Genomic DNA, 15,528 nt, shown 5'->3' on the forward strand with positions numbered 1-15,528 from the left:
TTAAAAAAATTTTTCTTATTGGTTCATGAGAGACAAAGAGAGAGGCAGAGACATAGGCAGAGGGAGAAATAGGGCTCCCCATGGGGAGCCCCAGGTGGGACTCAATCCCAGGACCCCGGGATCACGCCCTGAGCCAAAGGCAAACACTCAAACACTAAGCCACCCAGGCATCCCAGGTTTTTGTTTTAGAACAGAAGATGTCTTAGATTTTTTCATTTGTTTTGAATACCTCAAGCTTTTGTATACACAATATTGGACATGTATCTCGGTATGTTTGTTTTAGATTATTTCTAATATAGACATCTTTTCTTCCAACTAGATTATACCTGCCTTCATTGGCTTTTCAACAACAATTAAAAAATGACATACCTTCCTTGTTAAATTATTAGATTTTGAATTTGAATGTTTTCAAATATCAAAAGGAATAATTTGCATTCTCTAAATAAAAATGATATTATGATATTACCAGATTCATTATAATTCTCAATATTTGAAAAGATAAATAGTTTATCATAGCATTAAAAAAAATCAGGTTAGAACTCAAAAATGGAATTTTTAAAGTATAGTAGTGTGTTTTATATTAAGTCAAGAACTAAAAATAAGCTATTAAGAATATACAAATTAATGGGGCACCTGAGTGGCTCAGACAGTTAAGCATCTGCCTTTGGCTTGGGTTGTGATCCCAGGGTCTTGGGATGGAGCCCTGCCTTGGGCTCTCTGCTCAGTGGGGAGTCTGCTTCTCTCTCTCTGCCTCTGCTTCTTCCCTAACTTGTGCTCTCTCCTTCTTTCTCTCTCTCTCTCACTCCCTCTCTCTCTCTCAAATAAGTAAATAAAATCTTTTAAAAGTAATAAGAACATACAAATTAAGACCATTGAAAATAAATTATTTAGACTTGCTTACATATGAAAGTATAGTTGATAAACACTTATCATAATAAAACCTTTCAACACTTACTAAATGTTTACCCCAAACATTTTATAGAAAATTATTTTTTGAAGCTCTGTAAAATTTGTATGAACTATGTTGATCAATTACTTATTAAATAGTTTTTAAAACCAAATATTGTTTGAATATAAACATGGAAACATACATGTAAATTCTTTTAAAAGAGCAAAGGAAAGTTTAGCTTTTACTGCCATTTATCTAGCCCAGACAGGATGAAGTCACAAGTCATAATTGTTTATTCATTGGCTCTATTAGTATGGGGGGGGAGTGTAAAGAATCTTGAGAGGAGGTTAAATCAGAAGACAAGCAACTTTGTTGTGTATTTCCATAGTCACAAACAGATCTGGCCTCTTGACTCCACAAATACTTAATTTAATTAACTGAGTATAAGTGACTTATAAGATGCATCACACTGTATTTCATCCAACTTGCGTATCATGTGATCTGTATTAGTTATTAAAAAGCTCTGCAGGGATCCCAGTGTGGCGCAGCGGTCTGGCGCCTGCCTTTGGCCCAGGGCGCGACCCTGAAGACCCGGGATCGAATCCCATGTCGGGCTTCAGGTGCATGGAGCCTGCTTCTCCCTCTGCCTGTGTCTCTGCCTCTCTCTCTCTGTGTGTGTGACTATCGTAGATAAAAAAAAATAATAATAAAATAAAAAATAAATAAAAAGCTCTGCAGAATATATCTTCCTCTTATGCCATTTCAAATTCTTAACCTTAGATAATAACTATTTTCCACAACTTTCATAAACTCCTGTTTATTGCTACTTCTAAGTAATGGAACGATTTCTGAGGTTGGTTCTTATAAAAAATAAAATAAAATAAAAAAGAGGTGTGCCTGGGTGGCTCAGTTGGTTAAGGTCTGATTCTAGATAACAGCTTAAGTCATGATCTCAGGGTTGTGAGATTGAGCCCTAGCCTTGGGCTCCTCGCTGGGTGTGGAGCCTGCTTAAGATTTTCTCTCTCCCTCTCCCTCTGCCCTTCCCACCCTAATTTTTTTTTTTTAATCATTGTTATATAAATGAGTCAAAGATGGCCTCTGTGTCCTGGCCTTCAGATTGTTTGTATCTTAACTACAGGCTGCGACCTGTTAGTTCAAAAGTTCATAAAGCACCAAAACACAAACTTACACATTCATTGTTTTTCAAATGGCAGGGGGAAAAGCAGATTTTGAGCCATTTAGAAACTTTCTATTTTATAACACTGCAAAACTTCACCAGGCATCTGCTGGCCATGAAGATCTAGCCTTGTGATATAAGACCCCACATCACTACAACCCTCTTGACCCTGGGACATCCCATAGTGCTTAGGGCTATCACCTAAAAGCACCAAGTCCTTTCTCTGATTCCCTCACCCTCCAAAAGTCCCCTTTTCTCCCTCTCCCCTAGATGGTGGCCCCTTCTGTGAGCTCTGGACAGCTTCCCGCTGAGAGGCACTTTCCCCTCTCATGCAACCTTGTCCAAAGCACACTACCGAATTTAGTTGTGTAGGCAAATCTTCTTTGGGTTAGTCCTCAGACCTCTTAAACCCTGACACTCATTATCAGTCTAGTGCCGTCAAAATCTTACTTGCAAGAAACCTAATTTCTGCTTTAAAGCCTTTTCTTTTAGATTAGTGGAGAGCTTGAGGAGTCAGCCTCTGCAGAAGAAATTGCTGATGCTGCTGGGCATTTATAGGAAGACAGGATACATGCTATGTGTCATACTTGGAGGTGGGAGTCCCTGGCAGGTGATGAAAGTGGATACAATTAGTCTGTCCAACTGGGATGTGGAATGTGCTCTTTACTTATCTATAACTTCTAGATTAAACTCTCATACAAAATCAGATAACCAAAAAACTCTCAGCCTGACTATACTTTTTTATTTCCTGTAGGAATGTATTCATGGAGGTATACTACATGATTTTATCATCAATTATTGTCATATTGATTTTAGAAAAATATACTATTTTTAAAATCCTATACATTAAATTGTATAACTATAGAAGCAGTGCCAGCTTTGTTATGCATTGCACTCATATAAAGACAAGCATGATAAATTTAGTGCCATAAAATAATTCTAAGAAAGTCTTATGATTCCCCTTAATCATTTATACCAGTGTTTTATTAGCCCAGGGATGTGTGTGTGTGTGTGTGTGTGTGTGTGTGTGTGTGTGTGTGTGTGTTTTAATCTGTAACCACCCAGTGCAGGACTCTTATTCTTTTATCAGAATGGTAATGATTTTGTGGTTTTACTGCATTTGTCTTTTTTTATTGCATTAGAGCACTTTGTTCAGATTACCTCTGCTGTACTGACTCCCATGAGTTATAGTTAATTGCTAGCCTCCATTAGGCAATGAGCTTCTTGGGTGTAGAGAACACACCACATCCATTCTGGCATCCCCATCACATCCTGCTGTGCCAGGCACACAGAAGATACACCAGTACATTTTGACTGATTGACTGATTTCCTTCATTGAATTACTGTTAAGCTTCCTCAAGTCCTTTTTGGTAGTAAGTTCTATAAACAGTCATTTTAAGTCAGATATCACAAAGAATGTCAGTACCTTTTTACATTGAAATAGATTAAATATTTTCTTGCCATGCCTCTAGGAGAAGATAAGAGCCTATAGTATTTTTATAACAAAGAATTTCATAAAGAATACTACCTGTCAGCATATATTCATTTGCTCAACAAAATGTGCTGAAAATCTACTATGTATAAATGACTATTATAAGCACTGGAATGGAAATGGTGAGTATGACAAAAGTTTAAAGAATAGTGAGAAAGAAATAATTTACCACACCAGGAATCTGTTAATTGGCCCCAACTTTCCTGTACTTACTTCCTCAGAGTTTGATAACTTAGAAGAACGGTAGTGAATGTGATCACATTGTTTGTCCTTTAACTGAATCTCATCAAGCACCCAAAAGGAGGCTTTGAAATAAGTGTCATTTAGATAAATGAAAGCGAAGTCAGGGGGAGAGGCACAAATCTATTTCCTATATTTTTTTAAAAAAATTATTTATTTGATAGAGAGAGAGAGAATATGTGTTTAGCAGGAGGGGCAGAAGGAGAGAGAGAGAATCTCAGGCAGATTCATGGTTGAGTATGGAGCCCAAGGCAGGGCTGCATCACCCTCAGATCATGACCTGAGCCAAAATCAAGAGTTGGTCGCTTAACATACTGAGCCATCTAGGTACCCGATTTCCTATGATTAAAAACACAAACTATCATTTTGGTAATAAGACTCTTATGGAACTAAAAGCCAAAGTTTTCATGAAATTTTAAAAGCTGTCTTATATAGAAAGTCTTTATTCAGGTGCTAGGTTTAACTTACTCTAGAAAGTTATAGAAGGTAACCCAAAATTCAGGATTCCAAGTTCTAGTCCATAGTCTGTCTGAGACCTCAGGAGAGTCACTCTTTCAGGCTATTTAATGTGAAGTTCTAGGTAGTATACAAGTGATAGAAGTAGTAATATTTGCTAACTCCCTTCTTTTTCTACTTTAATAAACAGTAAATTATTATTTTGTATCCATACTTTCCTACACAGGAGGTATGGATTCAATACCATGAAGCTAGGAAACAAAATAAAACAGAGTAGTTTTACTTAATTTAATGGTTAGTATTTATTCATAAAGGCAATTTTCATACCCTTTTTTATTTTATATTCTTTCTTATTTTAAAGCAATGGGAATAGAGTGAGAATGCTGTCTTGGCATGGTATTTAGAAAGGATGAGATTTCAATAGGCTCCCAAGATAACCAGATCCCTGTAGTCTTTTCAGACACATTTCTTTAATAGACTAAGACCTTGTTTTTAAGTTATTGAAGTTAGTTGGAAAACTAAATGATTCTGCATCTAAATTTAGAATAATCTCTTTTCTATGGAAGAGAACAATTAAAACAAAACAAAACAAAAAACCACCAGCATTTGGGTTGCTATTGTCAAATCATGGTGGTGAAGAAAACTGAAAAACCTATCTATCCTACTTCTCTATCCCATTCAAAGTCACTCCATAGCTTCCTGCTGGGCTTGGAGTAGCCCAGAACCTGCAGAATGGGCCTCGACCTTCTGACTGTTTCTTCCCCTCCTCCTCCTCACCTGTTCTCTGCACTCACAGGCCTTCTGCCTCCCATGAGTCTCCTGGGTTCAAGTCCACTTTGGGGCCTTTGCATTTGCCATTCGCCCCACCTACGACGATGCTTTTCTCCGAGATTCTGCATGTCTGTTTCCCTCTCATCAAGTTCTAGTGCCAATGTTGCCACCTCCAAAGAGACATCCCTAACTCACCAATCTGAAGTGTAAACTCCCAATGTGGCCACTTTCTTTCCCGTTGCTTTATTTTGTTCTCCTCATAACACTTCTTAATACCTGAAACTCTTGACATATTGGTTTATTTGCTGTCTATTCCTCCTCCTATAATGTAAGATCTAAGAAACAAGGGATCTTGTGTATCTTGTACATTAGTTGCTGCTCAGTAAATACTTTTGAATGAACGAATGAGTGAATGAATGGATGAACATGATTCCATCCTAAAAGGATAACATTTTAACTGTCTAGTTGAATTACTTGTAAGGAAGGTATTTGTTGTTGTTTTTCTGATACCTATGTCAAAATCCTTATCTTTTAGCTAGCATTTTGGTTGTTTTTTTTTTTCTTATTCTGTTCTTAAAGAAGATATCACATATTTAAAAAAATTTTTTTTCCCAGATTAAATAACTTTAGTTTCTTTAGTCTCCTCTTTTGGGATTTATGTATTAATATTCTAACAATGCAGATCTCTGGTTCTCCCCTGAATCCTATTCAAGTTTTCTACCTTGCATTAGAATTTAGAAGCTTGGAAAAGCAGTCATTATATGAATAATGTTGTGACCAGTGTTGAATGCATATGAATCATCATTTAATACACAAAGGAGGCTCACTGATGGCCAATGACAATTTATTTTCTTCATTTTTTTCTAGTAAAAGTTGGAATTTTATTACTACAGTACACATGCATGTCGAAATATTAAATTAAAGTTATATTCCTTATAGTTGTAATTTCCTATTTTCATCCTTTTTGAAAAGAAATAAGGATGACTTAATGTTTCCAGACTTTTAAAATGTAGCTAAATAACCTTTAAAATGTGAGTAACCATAAACGAATGTTTTCTTCAGATCCTAATTGACAATTAATCCCCTTTTGTCCTTCCTTCTTTGTCATGAGTTTCAACAATATTACGTTCAATTTGCTGAGTGGTGTCTGACATCTGGACTGCACAAATCCAATCAATGGCATTTGACATTATAGAGTTGTTCATGGCATGCCAGACCCCACATCACCTCTGAAGCATAGCCTCTTAAAGAATCCAAAAGAGATTAAAGTCTCATTTCATGAATATGGTTACAAAGTTGTTCACTCCACATGTAAAAAGAATGTCATGTGGTAATAAGACCTCTGACATTAGCCATATTCTTTCTGATACTAAATAGGTTGCCTAGAAAAGCATGAAGGGTTTTCTGAGAATGATACTTCATTTATCTCACTTTTTTTTTTTTCTGGAAATAAACATCCGTCCTGCTTTTTATCTTTTTGTCAGAGTCTTTATTGTGTAACACTTTTTAAGTGACCAGAATCTGAAGATTTATGGATATAAAGTGTATAAGGCAGAGAGAGAAATCTTTCCATTACTCAAAAAAGACAGTCACTGCTGCATCTTAACACCTGATTATTACTTAATGATGTCTTACTGGTTTCTTTGTTCTTTTTTCTTTGTTGACATAGAGGGTGTGGGTACAAAGGATTTCTGAGCAGATTGATACAAGAGAATAAATGCCTCCCAAACCCAGTCTTCCTGGTTCTGTTTATTTGGACTACCACTGCATGATCCACCTTGTTTGAACACAGCCATCTATATTAACCTGCCTCACTTTCTCTGCATCTACCTAAACCATTTGCTTGGTTTTGAGTCTTTCATAATTTGACTTTAAAGTATCCAACTTAATTTTCAATAAACTCACAATACATTTTCTCCAATAGTGTGCTACACTCTAAGGTTGTCATTCCTATAAATATATTTCTTACTCCTTTCTCCTCTGCTCTCATACTCTTCTGTCTCTTGCCCAGAGAATGTCCTCTTCCCAAAACAGTGCCCATCCTTCAAATTCCAGACCACATCATATTTCTTCCCTGATCTGCATCCTTCTCACTCCTGGTCACCCAACATCTTCCATCCAAATCAAGTCCCTGTGAGTTTTCCTCTTCCTGGAATTTCAGGATAGTTCAAAATTCAGCATTTAAATACATGTGTACTATTTGTTATTCCATACATATTACTTATATCCCTCAAATTTGTCTATAAGCTCCTGAAAATCAAAACACCATGTCTTAAACCTTTTCTCTCCCCAAACACACAACACAGGATGGCTCTTGGCCTAGAATGTGTAGAAGGGGAATTCCAAACCTCTCTCAAGTTCATTAGCACCATACATAGAATGGATGGTAAATGAATGCAACTGTTGATTGATTGGTTTGTTACAAGTACATTTTAAATTATTATGTTTTAAGTGATGAAAAGGAGTGACAGATCATGGTGTGGACAGAAAGGAAACAGTACCTTGGACAAGGACATGGCAAAAATACAGAAGCCCAAAGTAGCAATTTGGGGGGCTTAATACTTTTTGAAATTATTTTCAGATATAATACACTGTATTTTCTATTTAGAAACATTTAGTACATGGTATAAATCACTTCCACAAGCCTTGTATAAATCTTCAACTCAATGGTGCATGGTTTGTATGTCCATCACAAGTGAAATGTTGGATGTTTAGTCCTCACCAAAGGGACTACCATCTGAACACAGCCAGTTAGTGTCTGTCACACAGAAATTGCCCAGTAAGTACTTATTGACTGAATTAATCAACTAATGAATTTCTAAAGTTTTTATTTTTTTAATATTTTATTTATTTATTCATGAGAAACACAGACAGAGAGAGGCAGAGACAGAGGCAGAGGGAGAAGCAGGCTCCATGCACAGAGCCCAATGTGGGACTCGATCCCAGGACTCTGGGATCAAGCTCTGAGCCAAAGGCAGACGCTCAACTGTTGAGCTACTCGGGCATCCCAACTAATGAATTTCTAAATATCTAAAGTAGATTAATTGATACTGAATTGGTGTTAGCTATTTAGTCTTAATTTAATTTTCTAACTAAAATGTGCTAACATTTTAAAACCTCAGCGACTGTGAAATTACAAAAATAACTATTTCAACTTCTACTAAAAATGTTTTTAAATGTTTATATTTTGTAAGTTCTTGAAGCTAAGACAAAACAAACTTTCCATTAGAAGAAAAAAATAATTGAAGTTATCGTTTAATATCAGTCAGGAACTAGATCCTATAGTACAATTACTTCAGGATGAACAATGTATCCATAAACCTGGAAGTCAGAACTAATATTAAGATATGTGTACAAGGACAAAATGTTAAACTGAAAGTGACATGAGACAAGTGATATGAATGAAGGAAATAGCAGTTATAAATATATGCTTGTGTTATAATTGCTCTTGCAAGGGCACCTGGGTGGCATTGTCGGTTAAGCCTCCAATTCTTGGTTTCAGCTCAGGTCATGAACTCAGGCTGGTGAGATTGAACCCCTCAACAAGCCCCACCCACATCAGGCTCTGTGCTTAGTGTGGAGTCTGCTTAAAACTCTCTCCCCATCTTCCTCTTCCCCTCTCCCCTAAAGTAAATAAATAAATCTTTTTAAAAATCATTGCTATTGCAGCCACCACCATTGCTGATACCATTATCATCATTGTTATCACCCACAGTGTCTATCTGAGTGGTGGAGGACAGACCACTGACAGAGGGCCAAGGCATTGAGAAGGTTGTGCAGAATGTGTGAGGTTCAGGGTCCAATCCTTCAAGTACAAACCAGGGAATCCCTTCAACAGGATTCATGGTACCAAGGACAGAACTAGAGCCACAGCAAGGCATACTTGAGCCAGAGTTACTGACTCTGAGGTCTTCAATGCCCAGCATAAGGGTCACTCCTGTAACCTATGGCAAGATTGACCTGGTAGGAAGAGGGGAATGCAGGCATGGATTGGAAGTTAAATGAACTCTGTGGTGAAAGCTTTTAGGACTGTGAAGAAAGGCAGGCTGAGTAGGCCATGGCAATAAACAAAGCTATACAGCTGAGTTTAAGATTTTTAAATTAACCTCTGGATTTAGAATGTATAGTCTATAGATTCCACGAGGGCAGATACCACATTTTGTTCACTGTGTATCCCATGCCTAGAACAATGTTAGATAAGGGGGAGACATAAATATTTGTTAAAGGAGTAAAGAAATAATCAACTGTTAATAATCTCTGATTTATCCAACTATAGCTTTCTTTGTTCTCATTGTGCATTGAATGTCAAAATTAAGCTTTAAGTTTAGGATATGATTACTGATTTCATACAATTTACAGTTGTTTTTCTGAACTCTATTCTAACACTTCAAGTGAAAAATAAAAAGCTAAATCAAACTTTTTTTAAAGATTTACCTATTTATTTTAGAGAGAGCATGAGCAGGGGAGGGGCAGATGGAGGGAGAGAGAATCCTCAAGTGGACTCCCCACTGAGCCAGGAGCCCCACACAGGGCTTGATCTCAGGACCCTGAGATCATGACCTGAGCTGAAATCAAGAATTGGACGCTTAACCAACTGAGCCACCCAGGTGCCCCTGCTAAGTCCAACTTCTAATCATCCTAGAGACATACATTCTTGGTATCTTTTCCTGTTGGAAGAGAAATTATTTTTTTGGTATGTTCTTTTGGCTTCTTTTTATTCTCATTTTTACAACAATAAAAAATTGAATCTACTATACTAAAGCAGTCAGTGCAATGTATCAAAAGAGCAAATGTGACCTCACCATTTTCCTGTTTAAACCCTTCTGTTAAAAATAACCAATGACATTTGAATGTACTCCACATGCAGTTTTATTAGAACTGCCAGTAAGTAGAGAATGAGTGCCCAGCCTTACTCCTCACCATTCTTTTAGTTCCTCTTACCACATGCTCTTTCTTTCTTTCCTCTGACCTTTGAACATACTCTGCCTGTCTAGAGAATATTTCCTCTCTCTTTTCCATCTACTTAGCTCTAATACACTCTTCAATCTCAGGTGAAGGGAAGGTCTTTCTTGACTCTCCCCTATGCTAGATTAGGTCTCCATCTTGGTCTGCTATGACTGTTATAACAAAAATACCATAGACAAGATGGCTTGTAAGAAAGAGAAATTTATTTCTCATAGTTCTGGAAGTTGGAAGGTCCAAGATCAAGGTGCTGGCAGATTTGGAGTATGGTGAGAGCCGGCTTCCTGGTTCACAGATGCCCCCATCTTACTGTTCTTTCACATGGTGAAAGGGAAGCTCCCTGGGGCCTACTTTATAAGGGCAATAACCTGTTCATGAGGGCTCTGCCCTCCTGACTAATGACCTCACAAAGGCCCCATCTCCAAATATCATCACACTGGGGATTAGATTCCAATATACATATTTTAGGAGACACAAATATTCAGTCTATGGAAGTCTCCTGAGGTATCTACTCATGGTCAGGTACGGTGGGGATAAGGATCTATAAAATCCATTACCTGTGATTATTATTGTTTCATCTCTGTTTTCCCCACCAGGTTGGTGCTCTAGGTGCCACAAAGGCAAGGCCTCTGGCTGCTTTCTTCATGAATGAGGCCCCTGTGCCCAACAGAATCTGGAACCCTATATAAGATATACCCCGGCGTGAATGAATGATTGATGTGTGACATCACTGCGGCTGCATCTTCCCAAGTTCTATTCTGCCCAGTTTTTCCACAGCCTTCTGTTTGAAGCCAAATACTCTGTGAAGGTCTATTTGCATCAAATTCATAATCTTTCTGGTAACCATCAAACCAGCACACTCTAGTACTTATAAATGAAAGCTTCTTATGGTCTTCATCTTTTAAATCCATTTTAAAATGATAAGAACATTTTAAAACAGAAATGTGTAGTCATTTCTAACAGTTAGAAATGTATACCTTAAAAATAAACATATACCTAAATTTCAGGAAGGGAAAGAACACATTTTGGCAGATTATTAGATATTTGTATTATTTTACATGATGCCCGTGGATAATATTTGGTCTATCTACTTCTTATTTTCCAATTCTGACTCTTGTGATTAATTATGTGATTTAAAAAAAAAAAAGAAGATTTTGTTTATTCATGAGAGACACAGAGAGAGGCAGAGACATAGGCAGGGGGAGAAGCAAACTCCCTGTGGGGAGCCTGATGCAGGATTCGTTCTTAGGACCCTGGAATCACAACCTGAGCCAAAGGCAGACACTCAACCACTGAGTCACCCAGGGGCCCCGATTAATTATGTAATCTTAGTGAACATTTTAAAAAGTGAAAGTGTTAATTAATGCATTTGATATTATATTATGATCATAAGAAAAAGCCTCATTGAGAGTATTCTAGGGTTTGGGGCACCTGGGTGGCTCAGTTGGTTAAGCATCTGCCTTCGGCTCAGGTCATGATCCCAAGGTCCTGGGATGAAACCTTTCGTTGGGCCCCCTGCTTAGCGGGAAATCTACTCTTTCTCCCTCTCTCCTTGCTCATATTATCCTTCGCTATCTCTATCTCTATCTCAAATAAATAAATAAATAAATACTCTTTAAAAAGTATTCTAGGATTTTAAAATAATTTTCTTTTTCTTTCAACTTTAATGATAACTAAGGTCTAAATTATTCAAAGTTATACTATCTCATAATAATGTGTGCAGATCTCATTCATGCTTGCATTATTCAATCTGCTTGAATAAATCTGTCACTTTTAATAATATGCTCAATATTTCAGTGTCATCAATTATTTCCACCTGGTAGTCTTTTGCTCTATAAAAGTTATTAAATCAATAGTGTCTAACAGCAAAAGATTATACTAACTACCCTTTGAGTGAATTTAAAGAATAACTGGTAAAGCACTTAAAAATATAAGATAGATTTGGTACAAAATGAGAACTACAGAAAAAATGAAAAATAGACACTAGTTCTCCTAAATTAACACATACTGCTTATGTGTAAATAAGTGAAAGAAAATTATCAGTATGGAAACCAATTACATGATGCTAAAACACATTTCAAAATATCACTTTATCTGTCTGATGTGTCTATTTCTCTTAAAATCTTGTTAAAAAGCTATCATAAAAAATTTCTGAAGTACGTTATAAAGTATTTTGCAAAAGTAATAAAAAATAAGTCTATCTGTACCCTGCCTTTGATGAAAGGTAGCTTATCCTAAATATAATTGTCATCTGGGAATAGATAAGTTATCATTTTCTTCCTATGACTCACTTCTACGTCATATGTAGCCTGAGTTCTTTTTTGTTTCTTTTTGCATCTGAGATGGCACTCACAGCCCCAGGAGTGGGGAGCAAAGAAATCAATGGTCTCTAAAAAGGTCAGTCTTAGTCATAGATAAAGGAGAAGGACATCTGTGGGTTACGGTTTCAGAGGCATCAAGCAAGGTTCCTGTGCCTAAGATATCTTCCCATCAATTTCAAAATTTATTCCACAAAATCTATTACTTCAGTTAAGGATAAGGCCAAATATAGGGGTTTTTCAAAGATCTGACACTTTGACTTAAATTTGTAGTGATGTTTACTGTCAAAATAAACCCTTCTAGATAGATACAGATAGTTTTTTATATGGAAAGGCAGAAAAAAAGAGGGGTCAGGATACAAAGATCGTGGGTACCCAAAATGGATAGAGTTGGTGGGAGGGTGTCAAACCAAAGCATACTGTGATGGGAGTCAGATACATCTGGGCTTAAGTTACCTAGCCTCTGTGAGTCCCAAGAGAAACATTTTTAAAATTAGAGTCAAAAAAGTGCCAGGTTTAGGGAGTGCTTTTTGGAGAGGAAAAGGGGATTACTTGGTTCAAGAGTCTACATCATGTAAAGGCTTAACCTAGTGCCTAAAACATAGAACACACTTGATTATGTTAGTTGCCATAATTATTCTCATTTCTGAAAGTAAAATAGAAAAATTCTCATGGCAGATACTTCAGGTATATATGGTTGTATATCTGGAAAAATCATGAAGGGGGCTTAATCAGATTAGAGTACATTAACAATTGCATTCGGTCAGAACCTCTGGTCCTGTGATGACTGTTCAGCTAGTTGTTCACTTGCTGATGCCACTGTTCACAGTTCCGTTCTACATCTATTCTGTGGAGAAAGCAAAAAGCATTTTGCTCTGACTTTTTATATAAACCTGCAGAACATCTTATTTTCAGAACAATTCAATTCACTGAAAGTTATGTTTGACACATAGTGCTTTCATTAATGAGTCCATAGGAATAAAGCTTTTAATTAAATTAATCATGAATTATGGTTAGGATTGGGGAATAAATCTTCACATAACATACATAAACCAGATACTGAGTGATGGAAAAAATAATCCACTCTTTGAGCTGCCAAGTACATGTGTAACTAGTGGGACAGAAGCCCCACAGAGAGCCATAGGAAGGGAATTAGCATGAGGCAAACTGTAATATATAATGCCAATTAGCTCAGGAGGTAGGCTGCATGAATTATAGGAAAATGTCCAAACAATAAGGATTAGACCATTAGGTATTTTGAGTCATGTCCATGGAAAAGGCACCCTACCTTCCAACAATGGAAGAGCATGAATCATGCCCTCACAACTGAATTCCAAACTTAAAATAATCATAAACACCCCCCTCCCCTTTTTAAACCAAGCTCTATGCCCAACATAGGGCTGAACTCACAACCCTGAGACCAAGAGTCACATGCTCTACCAATTGAGCCAGCCAGGTGCTCCCACAAGCACCCTTTTGATAATAACCTGATGTCTCTACAAGGTTTTTCTACCTGGGAGAAATATACTGGTTAAGGAAAAAAGAGTATTTAATTCAATTGACAGTTTATTTTTTAAGTTGAAGTGAAAATATTCACACCCAACTCACCTCAAGGAAACAGATAATAAATGAAAGGAAAACAAACCACAATTTGTCTTTAGTTGAGTCTTGATTCCCCAAAACCAGACATCCATTAAGTTAACAAGACCAAGTGGGAAGTACATGATTGCTATATAAGGAAGCCTACATACTTGAAACCAAAACAGAGAAGTTCTGTTCAGTCTCTCACCCCCTTCTCCAGCCTAAATTCCAAATCCAAGTCTTGAAATTACCACTTCCCTACACTAAATAAATGGTAGGAAAATAATAAGAGAAAGTTACTACTGACAAAGAATTGTAGTTTATACAGAATTTTTGGTTAACTTTAAAGGTAAACTAGACTATGGTATTCACTTGGATAATCAGTTTTTTGTTCTATTCTTCTTGTGTACATATTAATTGAATCATACAATACAGTGGATTATGGTAATACTTGAAGTATTGTTTTTGTTGGGTTTTTGATTCTTGACATCAGACTCCCAGGCAGACATTTCACACTGTTTCCATCATCCTTATTCATTCTCCAGGGGCTTCAGGGCAGGCTCCCTCTCCTTCTGTCTTCCTGTACTTACTCAAAAAATAAGGAGAGACATCTTTAATAATAATATCTCAGGGACTTAGAGGAGGAGTCTTTCTAAAGAATTGTCATTAGAACTATATATTTTAACTATATTGGAATTATATATCAGAACTAATATTGGTAATATATATGTGTAAGATTTCCATTTATAGCATTTTATACTTACTAGCAACATTTCCCACCTTTTCTTGAAGTGACATATATTTTTAAAACTATTCCATAAGCTTTATTTAAACATCAAGAGACTCTCAACTATTAGAAGGTAGCAGACCCAAGCATCCTTCCTTTGAGATTTTCTAAGGGCTTTGGGGCATCATGAGTATCTGAACATTCCTGATTTGATTCCAGTATTACTTGCTGGTTCCAGAAGAGGCTATTGAGAGGTTGAAGCGGACCAAAGATTTTGGCAAAGTTAAAAAGTTAAGGATCCATAGTTGGTGTTCAGGATGTGCCAAAGTAGTTTGGGACTCATAGAGTCAGGGAACCTATATCCTAGGCATAAAGATAAACCAGAAATAGGCTGGAATTAGGAGAAATTAACACCCTGCTTCTAATCCTGTCAATCATGAGGTGATAAAAATAGAAACAACTGACAATAAAAAAGACTCACAAGGAATATAAATGAGTTATAAAATTGGATTACATACTAGTCCCCAAAGCAAATCTCAAAAAATCAATCTTAGATATTGACCTTCTCACTATATTTTCTTGTAAAATAAGGGCAAAATTAAGAGCAAAAAATGTAGACTCAAAATTCTATTCGTTTAGAAATGTTAATATGGGTAAAAGATCTATACCCCAAAAACTATAGAACGCTTCTGAAAGAAATTGAGGAAGACACAAAAAGATGGAAAAATATTCCATGCTCATGGATTGGCAGAATTAATATTGTGAAAATGTCAATGTTACCCAGGGCAATTTACACATTTAATGCAATCCCTATCAAAATACCATGGACTTTCTTCAGAGAGTTAGAACAAATTATTTTAAGATTTGTGTGGAATCAGAAAAGACCCGAATAGCCAGGGGAATTTTAAAAAAGAA

At 36.6% G+C, this 15,528-nt stretch overlaps 1 long non-coding RNA gene across 1 annotated transcript in view; it reads right to left on the bottom strand.

Annotated features, from left to right (window-relative positions):
- Positions 1-10,661, bottom strand: part of LOC144313818 (uncharacterized) — a 91,918-nt gene extending 81,257 nt beyond the window's left edge. The window contains exon 1 of the long non-coding RNA XR_013379435.1: positions 10,545-10,661. This is a non-coding gene — a long non-coding RNA (uncharacterized LOC144313818). The remainder of the gene's footprint in view (positions 1-10,544) is intronic.
- Between the last annotated feature and the right edge of the window lie 4,867 nt (positions 10,662-15,528).

The sequence above is a fragment of the Canis aureus genome, chromosome 1 (genome assembly GCF_053574225.1).
Source record: "Canis aureus isolate CA01 chromosome 1, VMU_Caureus_v.1.0, whole genome shotgun sequence".
NCBI classification, from domain to species: domain Eukaryota; kingdom Metazoa; phylum Chordata; class Mammalia; order Carnivora; family Canidae; genus Canis; species Canis aureus.